The sequence below is a fragment of the Chinchilla lanigera genome, unplaced genomic scaffold (genome assembly GCF_000276665.1).
Source record: "Chinchilla lanigera isolate Chin_1 unplaced genomic scaffold, ChiLan1.0 scaffold00038, whole genome shotgun sequence".
In the NCBI taxonomy this organism is placed as follows: domain Eukaryota; kingdom Metazoa; phylum Chordata; class Mammalia; order Rodentia; family Chinchillidae; genus Chinchilla; species Chinchilla lanigera.
This window is the reverse complement of record NW_004955439.1, coordinates 13,362,969-13,378,475: the sequence shown is the minus strand read 5'-3', so window position 1 is coordinate 13,378,475 and position 15,507 is coordinate 13,362,969.

Below are 15,507 nucleotides of genomic sequence, written 5' to 3'. Positions count from 1 at the left end.
GGACACACAGAGGTTGCATCAAGGAGTCTATGTTCTCAAAAGCAGGGCTTTCTCAGGAATGAGTTGGGATTCAGGTGAATTAGACAGCAGTCTCTGCAAGCCACCTACTGGAAGGACTTGCTGTCCTGGATGTCTTTCAGGATTGGGCTAACAGCATTTCTTCCCTTGTGCATGGTCCCAGTGTGAACATGCTATGAGCATGATTTTAGATATGGACCCGGGGATTTTGTATGTGAGGAATTAGAAGAGAGACAAGGTAGAAGGGAGGCATAAAAGGGGATCATGATTCTCTCTCTTTCTCTCTGTCTCTGAAAAGACAAGCAGATTGCAAATAAGCAATTTGCCAGTAGGCCGTAAGAAGGGTGGGTTGGAGTATATCACACAGGATCTTAGATGTCAGGATAATGAGCTTGAATTTTATTCTGAAGCTGGAGGAGTGAGTGAGGATAGCAAAGGTGGATGACATCATCTGAGCAAAGCTGTGGGTATACATCTCAGGTTACAAAGGGGAGAGAAACTGGAGATGAGACGACCTCAGGGAAGGTAGTTCAAGTTGTATAAGGAACAATGAAACATGAAATGAAACAGTGGTGGTGAGATCATGAGGTTGGCCAGATGGAGGAGGTGTTCTGGAGAGACAGTCGTGGGACTTGACTTACAGTTGGGCACAAGCCAGTGTGTGATTCAAGGGTGGAGGTGTGTGGGGGTGAAGTCAGAGATGATGCCAGTGTTTGGGCCTGGCTACCGCATTATGCACATGGTTTCAGCCACCAGAGACATCTTCTTTGTGTTTCAATGATCAAGGTTATCTCTGTCTCAGGAAATGACTCAAGATTGGTTTGAACCAGTCAAGGCGCTTCACTTTCCTTTGCCAGTGATGGTCTCATAGTATAGAGTCGATGTAAGATGGAAGCTTGGGCTCTCTGACAAAAGAAAGCTGTTGAGGAATAGCCTTCGTGCCCGCTTCCTTCCTTAGATGCTGTTTTGGTACAACCAGAAACAACCAGCTTTGCACCATGAAAGGGAGACAAAGACCCCCAGGGAGAATCCAATCTAGTGTCTTCACTTTGCTGAGTTTGGAACCATGGAACTATGTATCTGAAGACATTCTTTTAAAGTGACACCGTCCATCTGTGTACTGTAGGTATTTTGTTGCTCACAGCCAAATATATCTGAACTGATAAAATGATTAACAAGAATGTAAGACAGGAGTTAGGAAGCCCTGATTGTGGCGGCACAGCAAAGATGAAGAGACAAGATGAACAGTTTTGTTCAGGGTGGGCTTTTTTTTTTCTATCTTAATATAAGTATTTTAAACTTATGTTTAAGTTTAAGCCAAGCTTTATTGTGTAAATATATGGGGCATAAAAATGACATTATAATTTATGAATACAGTGTTAAATAGTAAATCCAGCTAGTTAATGCATCTATCACCTTAAGCACCTAACACTTTTTTTTTATTTAAGAACATTTGAAATTCTCTCTGCTTTTTACTTTTGTTCATTTTTTCTGGTTGGGTCTCAGCAGCTGCAGCATAGGTCCCCAAGACAGGCAGGGTTCTTCCTACTCTTCTTTTCCGTATATGTTACAGAACGTAACATGAACTGACTGAAGCATCAAAGGAGAATTTGCTTGAAGTCTAAGTAGTATCTTCTGGAAATCAAAGGTGGGAAGACAGTGGCGGCTCAGGGGGCATGGGGCTGGGATTGTAGAGACAATGGGAACACTCTTGATTTCCTGCAGTTGCTGGATGCCTTTCCCCATTTCACATATCAGGAAAGTGACTGTCCAACTACACCCCCTGCCCCAGAGACCCTTCCAGAGTCAAGTCACTTAACCTATGCCTGTATTCTTCAGCGGGCGATGTTACTTGGTTCTCTGAGCTTCCCAGCATGGTGAGATGACAGTTTCCACTGTTTTGAGGGTGAATGGCAAGGGAAAGTCAACAGGCTTCCCCATGAGCTTCAAAGACACCCCAGAACATGTTTACTACTCTGATCAGCTATTTATCTATTCTCTTCCAGCCATTTTCTCCACACTAGAAGTCTTAATGAGTAACTAGCCACATAAAATAAATAAGTTTGATATTAAAGCCATTAGTCAAATATCAACATACAAATGGTACTTCTGTATTTGGGGGCATATGGTATGTTTTGAACTGTAACAAATATCATATGAACACCATAATTAAGAGGGGATTTTGTGTCCCCCTTCCTGGCTGGGACAGGTCCAGGCAGGACTAGATGGAATAGTCTGATATTGTGTTTGCTATTTCTGTGACTTATCTGCACTGTAGAACACTTTCAGTGAAGGAAAAAGGAAATAATAGAATTCAACAGATACTAGCAACAATTCTTCCCAAAAAAGCACAGTATGTTGTGGGAAAAAAAAAATAAGATTTTTGTGCTACAGTATCTGAAAACTTCAGATCTCAGAGGGCCTTGAAAATTAAATAAGATTGAATGCATTAGACAAGTGAAGAATTGGTAAATGGTAGAAACCCATTAGGATGTTTTAATTAGACTGAAATTTCACCAAAAGCTTTTACACATTTTTTTAACTGCATTTATTTTCTAGAAACGTTTATATTGCATTCTAAATTTTTATACTTCTGAAATCAAAAGGGAAAAAAGACCTGAAATCCCATTAGGTTTGCAACTAATTTAAAAGTACAGCAGGGTCCCCAGCACCCAGCAGGCCTAGTGGAAGGTCCTTGAGGAAGTGACCCCCAGGCTTTTGGTTGCTTAATGTAAAGTAGCTAGAAAAATCTTTATTTTAAAATAAAGAGGGGGTAGATTATAGAGAGAATGGAAGAAAAAATTGAGTTTGTAAACTAAAAAACTTAAAACTGCCGCATGAGAGCCATCTTCCTCTAGCTTGGCCCCCAGTCCTGCGGCAGTGAAGCTTGAGTGACACAGGGAAATGGGCACCTTTTATTGCAGACCGGGTCTGTGAAGGGCCTGGTGCGGGCCAGGGATTAATACTTGTGGTTAATACGAACACCGTGTTTTCCCTGTTTGGGCCTTGACAGTGCTTCAGCTTGAGAAGTCCCTGCTTTCACGCTGCTACTGTCACCGGCACTAGAAGAAACAGGTGCTCATTCTGTTCTCACTCTTCCACTGCAGAGTAAAGTCTGAGAGTGGAAGAATTAAAAGTATTAAGTGAATTGTGCAGCCCACTTAGTTGTTAAGTCATTCAGTTATTTATTAGGGAAACTGGTTAGGAATTTGGTTTTCCTAATTTCCGGCCTCAATTCCTTTGAGACAATAAAAGTATAGGTATAGGAAATGGTAAAGTCTGTAAACACCATCCATGTCAGAGTTTTCCCATTGGTGCCTTTGGTACCTGAAGCCATGGCGCATGGGGTGATGAGCTGTAACCTTCCTCTTAACCACAAACCAAACTGTTTTAAAGGCTATAAGTCAACAAACAATCATTAAAGCAGAGATGAATATATAGCAGAGACCACATGTGGCCTTCAAAGCCTGAAATACTTGCTGTCTAGTTTTTTATAAAAGGTCTCTAGCCTCTAAGGCATTTTGCAGACCATGAGAACTCCATATCCAGTCCCAGCCTTGCTGACATAATCCTGCTTCCATTCTAGGGGGCAGGCTGCCCAGCTCCAGGCAGTGGGTCAGAGCCTATCATGAGAAACCCATTCTAAGTCCTCAGCTCCTTTGCTGGTAAGGATAGCCATGTGACTTAGTTCTGACCCATGAGTCTTTTGATTGGGGGAGGAGAAATTTAATTTTGATTTTCTGTATACTCGTTGGGCAGTGCTGATCTCACTTCTTTGAATGTGAAGTGATGGTAGGTGTTGCAGCCCTCTTACTCCCATAACTTTGTAGCTAAGGGGACTGCAGTGTTGTTGGCCCTAACATTACTAAATTGGTACCACCAACCACTTATCTCAAGATGCCCTGCTCTGTGTAAGAAAGTTAAACGGATGTTTATGTAAGCCACTATGATGATTTTGTCTATTGCTTATACTCCAATATCTTCGTCCTGAGAGAGACACTGTTCGGCCTCACATATCCCTGTTACCTCCATTGGTTTTCTTAGGAAATATTTTCAGGTCAACCAAGAGTTAGTGGAGCTTTTCTGATTTATATTTTTGTTCGCACTGCACCCCCCCCCAGGACATACTCTGCCACAGACTTAGCTTTTGTAATGAAGTAATTTTTATGCATTTTTGGATAAGCCATATATCCTTGGGAAATTGCTTATCCTTTCCAGTTCCAGATTTCTAAAATGGGAGGAATACAGTACCTACCTCTTAAGGTCCTACTGGGGATTAAAAACTAAGTTGAGGAAAGCACTTAGCCTAATGTGTGGCCCATAATTAGCAGTCAGAACTGTGTGGAGTTGTTACTGTTTCTCTTCCTCCTCCTCCTCTTTCTCTGACTTTAAGAAAGCAATAAACATTTTAGGTTATGTACGTCTCTGCCCCCACCCCCTTACAAGGAGATGAAGGCAATGACTTTGGAACTAAGTGGCTTAACTTTTAAACACAAGGCTAGAAGTAACCTGAAGATTTCTTACTCCTGGCTGCAATTCTGATTTGCCTGTTGGTGCAGATGGACTTGGAATACCAAAGACAGTTGGAGAAGTACTTCTTCTTCTGTCCAAAGTTCCCTGGTAACTTGGATAAAATATGGAGGAAAACACCTCATGAGCTGCTAGAGGGTTGGCTCAGGTTCAATCCAATTTGATGGTTAGGAGGATGGGTGGGTGTGATGTAACACCTGAATCAATACATTTGGTGCAGGAATTTTTTTTATCATATCCATTTATATTTTTCATAAAGAACCCTCAGGGTTTTGACAGGAAAGAGAATCTATTTAGCAAAATTAGGAACTCTGGGAAAAAGAGCTTTTTTTAAGATGATGCTTCAAAAGGAAGAATATTTCTATTGCAATAAATTATTTTTTGATTGCCTCTATCCCTCTTCCTGCTCCACATCCCTGTGCTGAATGGCATCATTAAACAGTGCCCGGTGTGAATATTAATGTGAGGCGGGAGAAGTCTGCCAGCCACACACAATGCATTCAAATGTTGCCTTTACATAATTATTCTTCCTTTTTCCTGTGTTCTTTATGATGCCCAGTCTAGATTTTGCAGAGCTATCTAGTAAATCTGTAGTGAAAATTTCTTTGTATCCGGATGACAGCTAAAAACCTCAGACCTTCAGGAAGTTTGTCTCAAAAGAATGCAAGCTACTGGCGAAAATGCAATTTTGTTGGAGTTTAAAAAATACTATTGAGAGTGCGCTGAGCTTTATTGTTTCTTTGTTCAGATGCCCGCTGCCGCCAGATCTCATTGTCCGACATGGCTGTGTATAAAAGGGTTGATGAGGTTGACTACAGTAACCTAGTGCCTAGGATTTGTTCAAGATAGCTATGGGACACTGAATGAAAGGCCTGCCAAATATTTTTGGTCCATGAAAACATGTAGTTCTTCATGAATGAAAAATGTGATAGTTGTGGAACAACAGATATTGCTGGTAGATTTGCTTGTTTGTTTGCTTTTTCTGATATTGAAATTTCTTTATCCAGTCACCAGCTTTAGGTAAGGAAGATGGAAGCCCAGATAGAAGGAGACTTAAGACAGCTTCTGATTCTTATCAACTTGGTATAAATGAACTCATAAGCCACCACAGCAGAAGGATTTGAAATCATATTTCTAGATCATTTTATTGATTACTTTTATCACTTGGCAAATGTAGCCATGATTTTCAAAAATGATAAACTTTATATCCATTCTATCCCAATGTAAGACAGATTTTAAGCATATTTTCAGAATTTTAAAAAAAGCAGCGGATCAGCAAGAACAAGAAGAGATTTACTCAAATGATTTGCTCTGTGGATAGGACCACAGGAGTGCTAGTGAGGGGAAAGTCAGTACAGCTGACCTGAAGTTCAGAAGATTTCTCAAAGGATCTCATGATGAACTCATAGAAAGAGAATTTTGTCCTAAATCAATGGTTTTCAAAGATTTGTTCAATACAGAAAATTTTTTTCCAAACAAAAGCAGACCACAGATGAAATATGATCCCTGCCCCTCCCCCGTAATTAAAAAAAAAAAGAATAAGAAAAGAAAAAGCCAGAGCAGGCCTGGAGGAAGGAGAGAGCCCCCCTCAGCCCTGCCCTCTGCCGTCCCTGGACCTTGGAGTTCCATGGAGACCAGGTGAAAAACCCCTGGCCCATAGGATCACATGCTGGGCCTTGTCCTAACTGGTGGAATGACCGCACCCAAGACAGCTCACCGTGACAATAGCTGCCATCCAGCATGCCTGCCCTAGTGGCATGTCACACATCTGCATCCTCTATTTTTCATGTTTCTTATTTTTAAAATTTCTTGGTGGACAAAAACATTGGTGATCAAATTCCTGAACAGGAAACTAAAGGAGATATTAATATATTGGGAGATAAAATTGGACTCTAGAGCTCTCAAAAGGGTAGAATGAATGACAAGGAAATCTAATAAGATGAAATTCAATAGCTATAGAGAAAAACCTCTTGCTCTTAGGCTAATAAATCCTGCCACATCTGTATAAGACAGGAGATATGATTCAGCAACACATATGAGAAAGGGTTTGTATTTTTAGCTTACTTTAAAGGGGGCTCTAGTTAAGGATGCTATCCAGGACCAGGAAACTAATGATCTTACTTTCTTTGATGGTCAAAACCCACCTGAGCTATTGTGTTCTGCATGGTAATAACAATTACTGAGCACTTGCTCAGCGTCAGATGCCATGTTTTTCTCTCCTTTTACTTTCCATAGAATCTGTTATCCTCAGATTCCAGCCCGTGTGCTTTGTTCCTGTGGGGTGTACCAGCAATCCTGGCTTGTAGCTTTCCTCCTTTCAGCACTGAGGAAATGAATGCGGCAGCTTGATGTACTGGGGAGGTTGCAGTCAGTGTAGCATTTTCAGTCATGATCTCTGGATTTTCTTAAAGCAAAATGTTTTGATTATTCATGTATTCATTACAAAGGGTGGATCAGAGGGCCAGAGGCGATTCAGACCACAAGACTGATGTGCGTCTTCAGACAACAGACCGCGGTGCTATTTGATCACTTCTGACCTACCACTGAACAGGAGACTTTGAAAATATGTGTAAATGGCTAGTGCTTTTTTAAAAACAACAATACACCTTAAAATAATATTCTTTTCAAAATGATAATGTGACAGATGTTAGATCAGTCCCACTTGTGACTTAAATTTTAGTAGACTACTAAGGCCAGAATTTAATACAGGAAAATTCCCATGAAAATGTCTTGTAATCAATGTAAGTCCTTCCCTCCCTTCTCCCTTTCCACATATTTGACTTATCCCCATCTAACCTCCCCTCCCTCCCTTCCTTCTTTCTTTCTTCCCCACTTACTAAGCCCCCTTTTTGATGGAACCCTATAGAACGAAAAAGAGTAAAACTCTTCTGAATTAGTGTTCAGATATAACCTTTAGATGAAGAAATAAGTTAAATGACATAAGAGAGATACAGGCAATAACTTTAAATATTCTATTCTATTTTTTCTTTTAGAGTATGTTTACAATGCCCAACAGTTATTATATGCTTTCTTAAAGAGATACATCCAAAGGAGAGAGAGACAACCTTATTCAGATTAGTTCCAAAGTGCACCAAGTAAAGCCTTTTAGAGGCCAAATGTTGAGCCCTTTTGTTTTTAACCTGTAGTAATTGTTAGAGGTAAACATTCACTAGGTTTATCTGCTACATGTTTTGAAAAGATGACAACTCTATTTTAGCTGGTATCTAAGGCTGTAGCTTCTTTTTGTGAGGTTTCCTGGCCCAAGGGCTCCTTCAGGCTGTGATTTCTTATCCCTCCTGACACCAGGGGAAAACAGCCACTGACACTATTAGCTCGTCTGGTTGCTGAATGGATTGGGAGTGACTGCAGGCATCTTCTGCTCACCCCAGCGCCTGCAGACTAGCGCTTCTTGGAGGCAGCCTGAGGGAGGAAGCTTACACCCGCAAGGCTGACAATTGCTGACAACTGCTATTCTCCCAGCATTAACATTAGCATGGAGCTGATTTCCTCTGGAGGCAGCAGGCAACATTTTCTATGCAAAGCATTGAACTTAATCTACTAATTTGTGTACACTTTAAACATTTTCAACAGTGATTTTGTATAGCCATCCTGTGTGTTGTGATGCTGATTCTTTTCCTTCTCCCTTTATTTCTTTATTTCCTTCTTCCTTCCTCTTTCTTTTTTCTTTCTTTCTCCTTTCCTTTCCTTTTCTTTCACTTCCCTTCCTCTCCCCTCCCCTCCCCTCCCTTCCTCTCCTCTCCCCTCCTCTCCTCTCCCCTCCTCTCCTCTCCTCTCTTTTCCTCTCCTCTCCTCTCCTTCCTTTCCCTTCCCTTGCCTTACCTTTCCTTTCCTATCCTTTTCTTTTCTTCCTCCTTCCTGACTTCACTGCTGTCTCTCTCTCCCTCTCCCTCTCTGTCTGTAGTCCCAAAACAATTCATTTTATTTTTTCACTTTACTGAAATGCACTTTACACACCATACGATTCACCCATTTCAAGAGTACAGTTCAGTGGTGTTTGGTATATTCATAGAGTTGTATAACTATCAAAACAACCAACTTTAGAACATTTTAATCACTAAGGGAGCCTATAGTCATCAGCACTCATTTCCTATTTCTTCTCAACTCACTCCACCCTGCCCCTTGGTCCCCAGCAACTACAGATCCTTCCTGAGTCCAGCAATTTGCTTAATCCAAACTTTGTATGCTGATGCAGTGGTTTGGATAATTGTTGACAAATATTCACATAGGAAATAGTCCTACCCCTCCCATTTCCATTGTGGGTGCTTCCACACCCACAAAGAAGATAAAATGGTCTCATGTGTTTCACTTGTTCTTCTCAGCTTGTTTTTAAAGTTCATCTGTGTTACAGCAGGTATGTGCTTCATTCCTCTTCATGGCTGAATAATATTTTGTCATATGTCTATACCACATTGTGTTTCTTTCTTTTTTGAGAAAGAGATAAATGCTTTATCTCTTCTATTAGATTTTGAGTGGAGGGATTTCTCCAGCACAGCCACCACATACATACACACCAGGCTTATATTTTCTGCAATATAATAATACAGATTCCTCCCTGTAATGTGCACTATTAATGAATTGATGCTATAGAAGTAAATATGGAAAAATGAGTTCTAAGTTTTGCTGTTTTTTTGGCTTTGCAAGAGTAAAGTTTAGTTAGGGAAGAGAGGAAAGAGAAAGTGAGAGAAGTGGCTTGCTGTAAAAGACTGACTGAGTATGGAACTGAAAAGATAAAATGAAGAGAAGGAAATCTTCCACTCTTTGGAGGGCAGAAGACCTTGGCCAGAAGAGGATTCCTCAGTGGAGCTGGAAAGGCCACTGCATTCACACAGATATGCACATAGGCAGTTTGAATCAAAGCCAACATGTTAGAGTACTCAAGATAGATTACACTGAAAATTTCAGCAAAGAAAACTATGTACATAGTTGTGTTTCTTCAGTTTAAATGGATATTATGAAATTGTTGAAATTTGACTATAAAGCTACTTCATTCATGAATAATTGGAACTTTTTGTGACTTGTCATCTTCACTACTATTAGCACTACCACTGCCACCACTGTCATCGTAAACATTTACCCAACATACATTAAAATGTCGTGGAAAAATAGCCCCACCTGGCATTCAAGGCACTGCGCTAAAATGCTCTGTGAGTTATTCTATTAGTCACTGTCATAATTCTATGAGGTAGGACCTATTATTACCCCAGTTTTGTTTATGAGAAAAGTGAGTTAGAATTTAAACCAGATCTGACTGACTCTGATGTCTACATATTCTTGTAAAGTAATTTCTAGGTGCAGCTCCCAAGCTTTTCATCTTGTTTCTGCTTCAGTCTATTTTAACTTTATAATATTTTCATAGTTACAGTGGTTTGGATAATTGTTCGCAAATATTCACATAGGAAATAGTCCTACCCCTCCCATTTCCATTATGGGTGCTTCCACACCCACAAAGAAGATAAAATGGGCTCATGTGACTGGCTTTGGGCCCTGGAATAGTGGGAGACATGACAGAGGTGGAGGACTTAGGTGTGCTCACACTTGGACTGGCCTTTCATGCCTTGGTGTACCACCTACAGAAGAGGCTGACAAATAGCCACTGCCCCCTCAGTGTGGGCCCTGGAATAAAGACATACAGAACAAACCCAAGCCAACCTGCCAGGGGCCAGTCCTAGCTGACTGTTAACCTGAAGCTCACTCAGGTCAGCTCAACCATGCAAATTCATGAGCATGTGGATAAATGACATAACCAGCAGCTGGGTTAGGATGGCTTGTTACACAGACTTACTTCCACAGTACTATTACCGTAGTATTTATTTGTTCTCTCAATTGTGGATTCATTTAGTAATTAATCCAACCATGACCAGTTTGATTGTGTACCACAGGCCAAAAACAGTTGTAGGTGTTTGCCATATACAAATGTGAATGGTTAATTCTTTGTTATCTTGATGTTTAGTCAGGTAAGACAGCATGTGTCTACGTTATTAGGAGACAAGATGCGTGGTGGCACATGCTTGTAATCCCAGCACTTGGAAGGCTGAAGCTGGAGGATCACTCAGTTCAAGGCCAGCCTGGGCTACAAAGTAAGTCCAAGGCCAACCTGAACTACACAGCAAGACCCTGTCTCAAAAAAAAAAAAAAAAAAAGACAAAGAAAAAGATAGAAAACAGGTTGAAATTCTGGTAAGTGACCTGGCAGACAACTATATCTATGCTCCTGGACTTCTGAGGAGAGGATATTCTGATTGATGGAGGTTGCTAGAAAGGCTGAGGGACAAGGTAAAGTATTTATTTAATAACTAGGAGACTTAACCACCTGCACATAAAGAAGTGCACTTTTTGAGGTTTTCTATCACGTTTTAGCAAAGAAAGATGAAACCTTTATCAGTGGTTAGAAGTTAAAACTCTATCATTAAACACTGAGAAACTAGAATCACTCCCAGTAATTTATTGCTGTGAGTATAAGTTAAAGGCACTAGCATGAAACTATAGTAATGAAACTATGAACTCCTTTCATGTTGTTTTGTTTTTGTTTAGGTTGCCTCTCCTGGATAATAAAAAGAAAGATATTTATGATTGGGTTCCTGAATCTGTCACTTTTTACCAATTTTTTCTTTGTCCAGTGCTTGTCATGGCAGCTGGAGCTGATGCTGGCCAGGGGTTAAGCATTGGGGATCTGGGATCAGAGACCTGGTTGAAGGTCCAAATTTTCAAGTTAGTTCAGATTTGCATACTTGGTCACCCTGCTAAAGGGTCAAGCATGTAGGAGAGCACTGCCAAATGTTAGGCACTGTCTTTTGTGGTGTGATTAAACAACCCACAACAAACAGCCCTGGGGTCCTGTATTAGCTCAGTGACACAGTGCCTACCTCCAAGCTGGGTCTTGAGTTTGATTCCTGGTACCAAAACAAAATGAAACAAAACAAAACAAAGCACCCTACATGGTCAGGTACAGTCATAGTAATGACTTCACTTCTCTGGTACTAATTTTTCTATATTAGTAAGCTTGCTGAACACCCACAACTTAAAGGAAAAAAGTTTAATTTGCCCAGGGTGTCAATCCTTAATCTCCTGGCTCCAAGGCAGAGACATCATAGTGGAAGAGCATGGCCAAGCAAAGCTACTGGTTGAAGGTGGCCAGGAAGCAGAGGAGGGGAAGAATGCCAGAGAGGAATGAGTGAATGACTAGATATATCATCCAAGGCCACTGGTTAGGGTTAGGGTTAGGGTTAGGGTTAGGGTTAGAGTGTCTGTGCCCCACACAGACACACTTAGGAGCGTGCTGTACTAATCTTCTAGGCATTTCTTAACCTAATGAAGTTGATGTATTAGGATCTATGGTCACAAATTCTAAGAGTCACTCAGGGCTATTTCCTGTTGCATTATGGTTGTAGAGAAGTTTCACATTCTTTTAGTTCATGCCAAACAGTAGGCTGGGAAAAATATTTTCTCAAAAACATTATCTTTGGGAAAAATATTTTCTGAAAAACATTATCTTGGATGAAGAAAGAAATGTCTTAGATTCGTTCATAGTGTTCTGGCCATGTGAGCAATAATGGTCTGGCCATATTAGGATAAGGAAAAACAAATGAGATCTCCACAGATGTAGCAGCAATTCCAGCGCTGAGATCTGCAGACTGCAAATGCACGGAGTTCACATAGGACAGAACAGCCCAGCTCCTAGACAGTCACCAATTTTGGGGACCAGTCCAGTAGCATGACCCCATGTGCTACTGTAAGCAGAAAGGAGATTCTAGCCATAACAAAGGGAGCACAGGCAGGGTGAGGACAGCCTTATCGTCTTCAGCTTGATGAATACACCAAACTCTCAATAAACTTTACTTTTTACAAAATAAACTTATTTTTGCTCCAGATCCTTGAGGAGCTTGTGGGCAAGTCTTTTATCTCCCTACGTTTCTTCTTTTCTATCTGTGAAGTGAACATGACATTAACTCATCTCCCTTGGGGTTATTTAAAGAATGGAATGAAACAGACTTTAACTCTAATGTGCTTATTCAGTGCAAGAGATGAAAGACTCAACAACAGTTACCATCAGGATACTCCTCAGATCTGCCCAGGTATTTGCACCATGGCATGGCTGCCCTTTTCCATAAGAATCTTCTCCTTAAAAAGCACCCTAGTTAGCAGCCTTAGCTAAGTCTCCTGTGCCTTTTCATCTTGAAAAAGAAAAAGAAACCCTTTATGAACATTTTAGCTTACTAAATCTACCTCTTGAGCTAAGGTGGTGTTTCCTCAATGAAGACACAAAAGCTCGTGGCTTGGCCTCGCTCCCTTGCACAGTGGCTGTTGGAAGAGAATGATTGGGGTGCTGTCATGGCTGTGCTTTCCCTGTGTGATTTTAACGTCTTCCTTTTCATAAGCAAGTTCTGCGTTTTTTCTATTTTAAATCAATTTAATACTTTTGTTCAGTACCAGCCATTATTAATTTCTCTTGTGCACATATTTCAAATTCCTTTCATGACAGTTTTGAGAAACTAATGAAAATTAGAGTGTGTTAGCATATCACATTCCTACAGGGACCTGCTAATACATTCAATTACACTTCGCAACGGTAACGGCAACTATAGAGGGAAGCGTTGCCATTTATACCTGTTTGCTCTAATGCTTGTGCACTCTCGCTCTCTCTTTTCACCAAATATTGGGAAAAACTAAATCATAATGTACGAGAAAATCATTTTTTATACTACTTCCATTTTTTCAAAATGGCCAGCTTGGAAAATGGGTTGCTTCTTGGTATGAAACAGGATGGTGATAGCGAATGTAATTTATTTATTATTTGTCAGTGAGGAACATTAGTCTATTTATCTACACTACTGAAAAATCTGTCTTTTGCCCACCAAAGGCTTCTAAGGAATTTACGAAGATATAATTCATATAAATATACGAAGATATTTTTCTCCCGAGGTATATACTTTGGCAATTTGATTTTTATTTTAAGGTAGCATAATTTTCTCCATCCATTCTGTGACTCACAACCATGCTGGGAATTCCTTTGAAAACCACTAGGGATGCAGGATATGAGTGGCTGGACCTGATCATGCTGATCCTCTCCGGTTTTTGGAGCATGGTTCAAGATTCAGCTCGACCCAGCAGGACTGGCCCTGACAGTCACCATATTATTTTGACATGTGTGGGCTTCAGTAATTGTGTATGCTGTGGCCAGTAGGTTTGAAAAGCCATCTTCATGCAAGTAATTGCAGTGGATGTTAATCCTCAATGTCAAGTACTTTCATAGCCTGTTATGAGATAAACCAAATGCATATTTCTTCTTCTTTTTTTAGAATTTTTACTTTAAGCGAAAAAAATAATAAAATAACAACAAAGACAAATACATTCAGTCTCAGTATTTTCTGGTTTAGATGATGATCTTCTAGAGTTAAGGGACAGTAGAAATTAAGTTCATTTTGTGTGACCCAAATATGTGTTTTGACAAAAGTGCTAATAACACAAATGAACCTGGTGGCATACTCCTAAAATCTCAGCACCCTGGGAGGCTGAAACAGGAGGATCACAAGTTCAAACCCTACCTAGACAACTTAATGACTGTGAGATTCTGTCTCAAAAAAGCTAAGGAGTGTGCCATTGGGGATGTAGCTCAGTGTGAAGCCCCTGGGTTCAATCCCTAGTACATCAAAAAATTAATAATACACTTGTTTTCTGGAGAGTGATTTATTAGTCTGGCATTTACAAATATGTTTATTAATTTGTTTGTGTCAGATAACATATTGGTTTATTTTTTTCACTAAAGTAGACTAGTTAGGTCAGATATATACATATTGGTTGACCTGAACAATCTCTGTGACAAGCATTATGCTATGTATTATGGTTTATAAGACACATAAGACAAAGTTAATTGTTTAAACTATAAATCGCAAGTACTTGGCAGAGGAAGTTATTCATTTCTAATCTTTTTTGAATCTTTTTAGTTTTGCCAGGAAGCCAGAATTTCTACCTTTGATGCAGTTAAAATTCCAGTCTAAGCACAATACTATAATTATATGAATTAACAAAACACAAAGCACAATGATCAGAAGTTGCTATTTTTAAAATGTTGAATTTTATGCAATATTTGATCCATTAAAGATGTGTGTGTGTTCAAGATAATGTTAAGAAAGTTTCACCCTGTAGAGCCAGAATGTTTATGTGTGTGGGTGAATGGTGTAACCTACGGTGTAACCCCTCTCCTGAAGGTTCACGCAGAGCTGTGTTGTTCTTATCACTGTAGCTCCACCTATGGATGGGTTAGGAAGAATGTAGCCGCTATTCTAGGGTCCCTGAGGTGAGATGGGTCAACCTATCTCAGTGGGCTCCTTCTCCAAATATGGGTGCTGCATCTCCATCCTCCTCTACACTCAGTGATATCCACTCCTTTTGTTGAGTCCCAGAGGAACAGCAAGAGTAGAGGGTAGCATAAGGCTTGTCCCTTGTGATTGCTACTGGTCCGGTCAGTGGACTACACACATTCCAGCTAAAAGGCCCCATAGTAAAAGATGACAAAATAAAATGAAGCAGACCTCTATAGCACAATCTGGCCAGGTACCAAGGGAAAATATTAAAGGATAGTTAAGTGCTAAAATTTTTGTCATATATTTAAAAAAGGTATGTAATTAGCTTATACATTTACCCAAATAAAGTGGTGTTATGGTGTCCAGGCCCACTTAAAACAGATTTAGTGGGAAGTATCCTTATTAAAGGAATAAAATTTTGTGATTATATATCTTTAATACAAATTAAAAGCACCTAGAAATGTTGCCTAGCCAAATGGCTGCTGGCTTTGGGAGCTTTTGCTTCCCCAAAATGCTGTGACGTACAGAGTTAGACCTGGGGCTTAGTCTTCATGATCACTCAGATGCTTATCTTGTTGCTTAGCAATTAAGTACTTTTTAATTTAATGGTAGCCTCCCTTGCTCTGCCTTCTCACCTT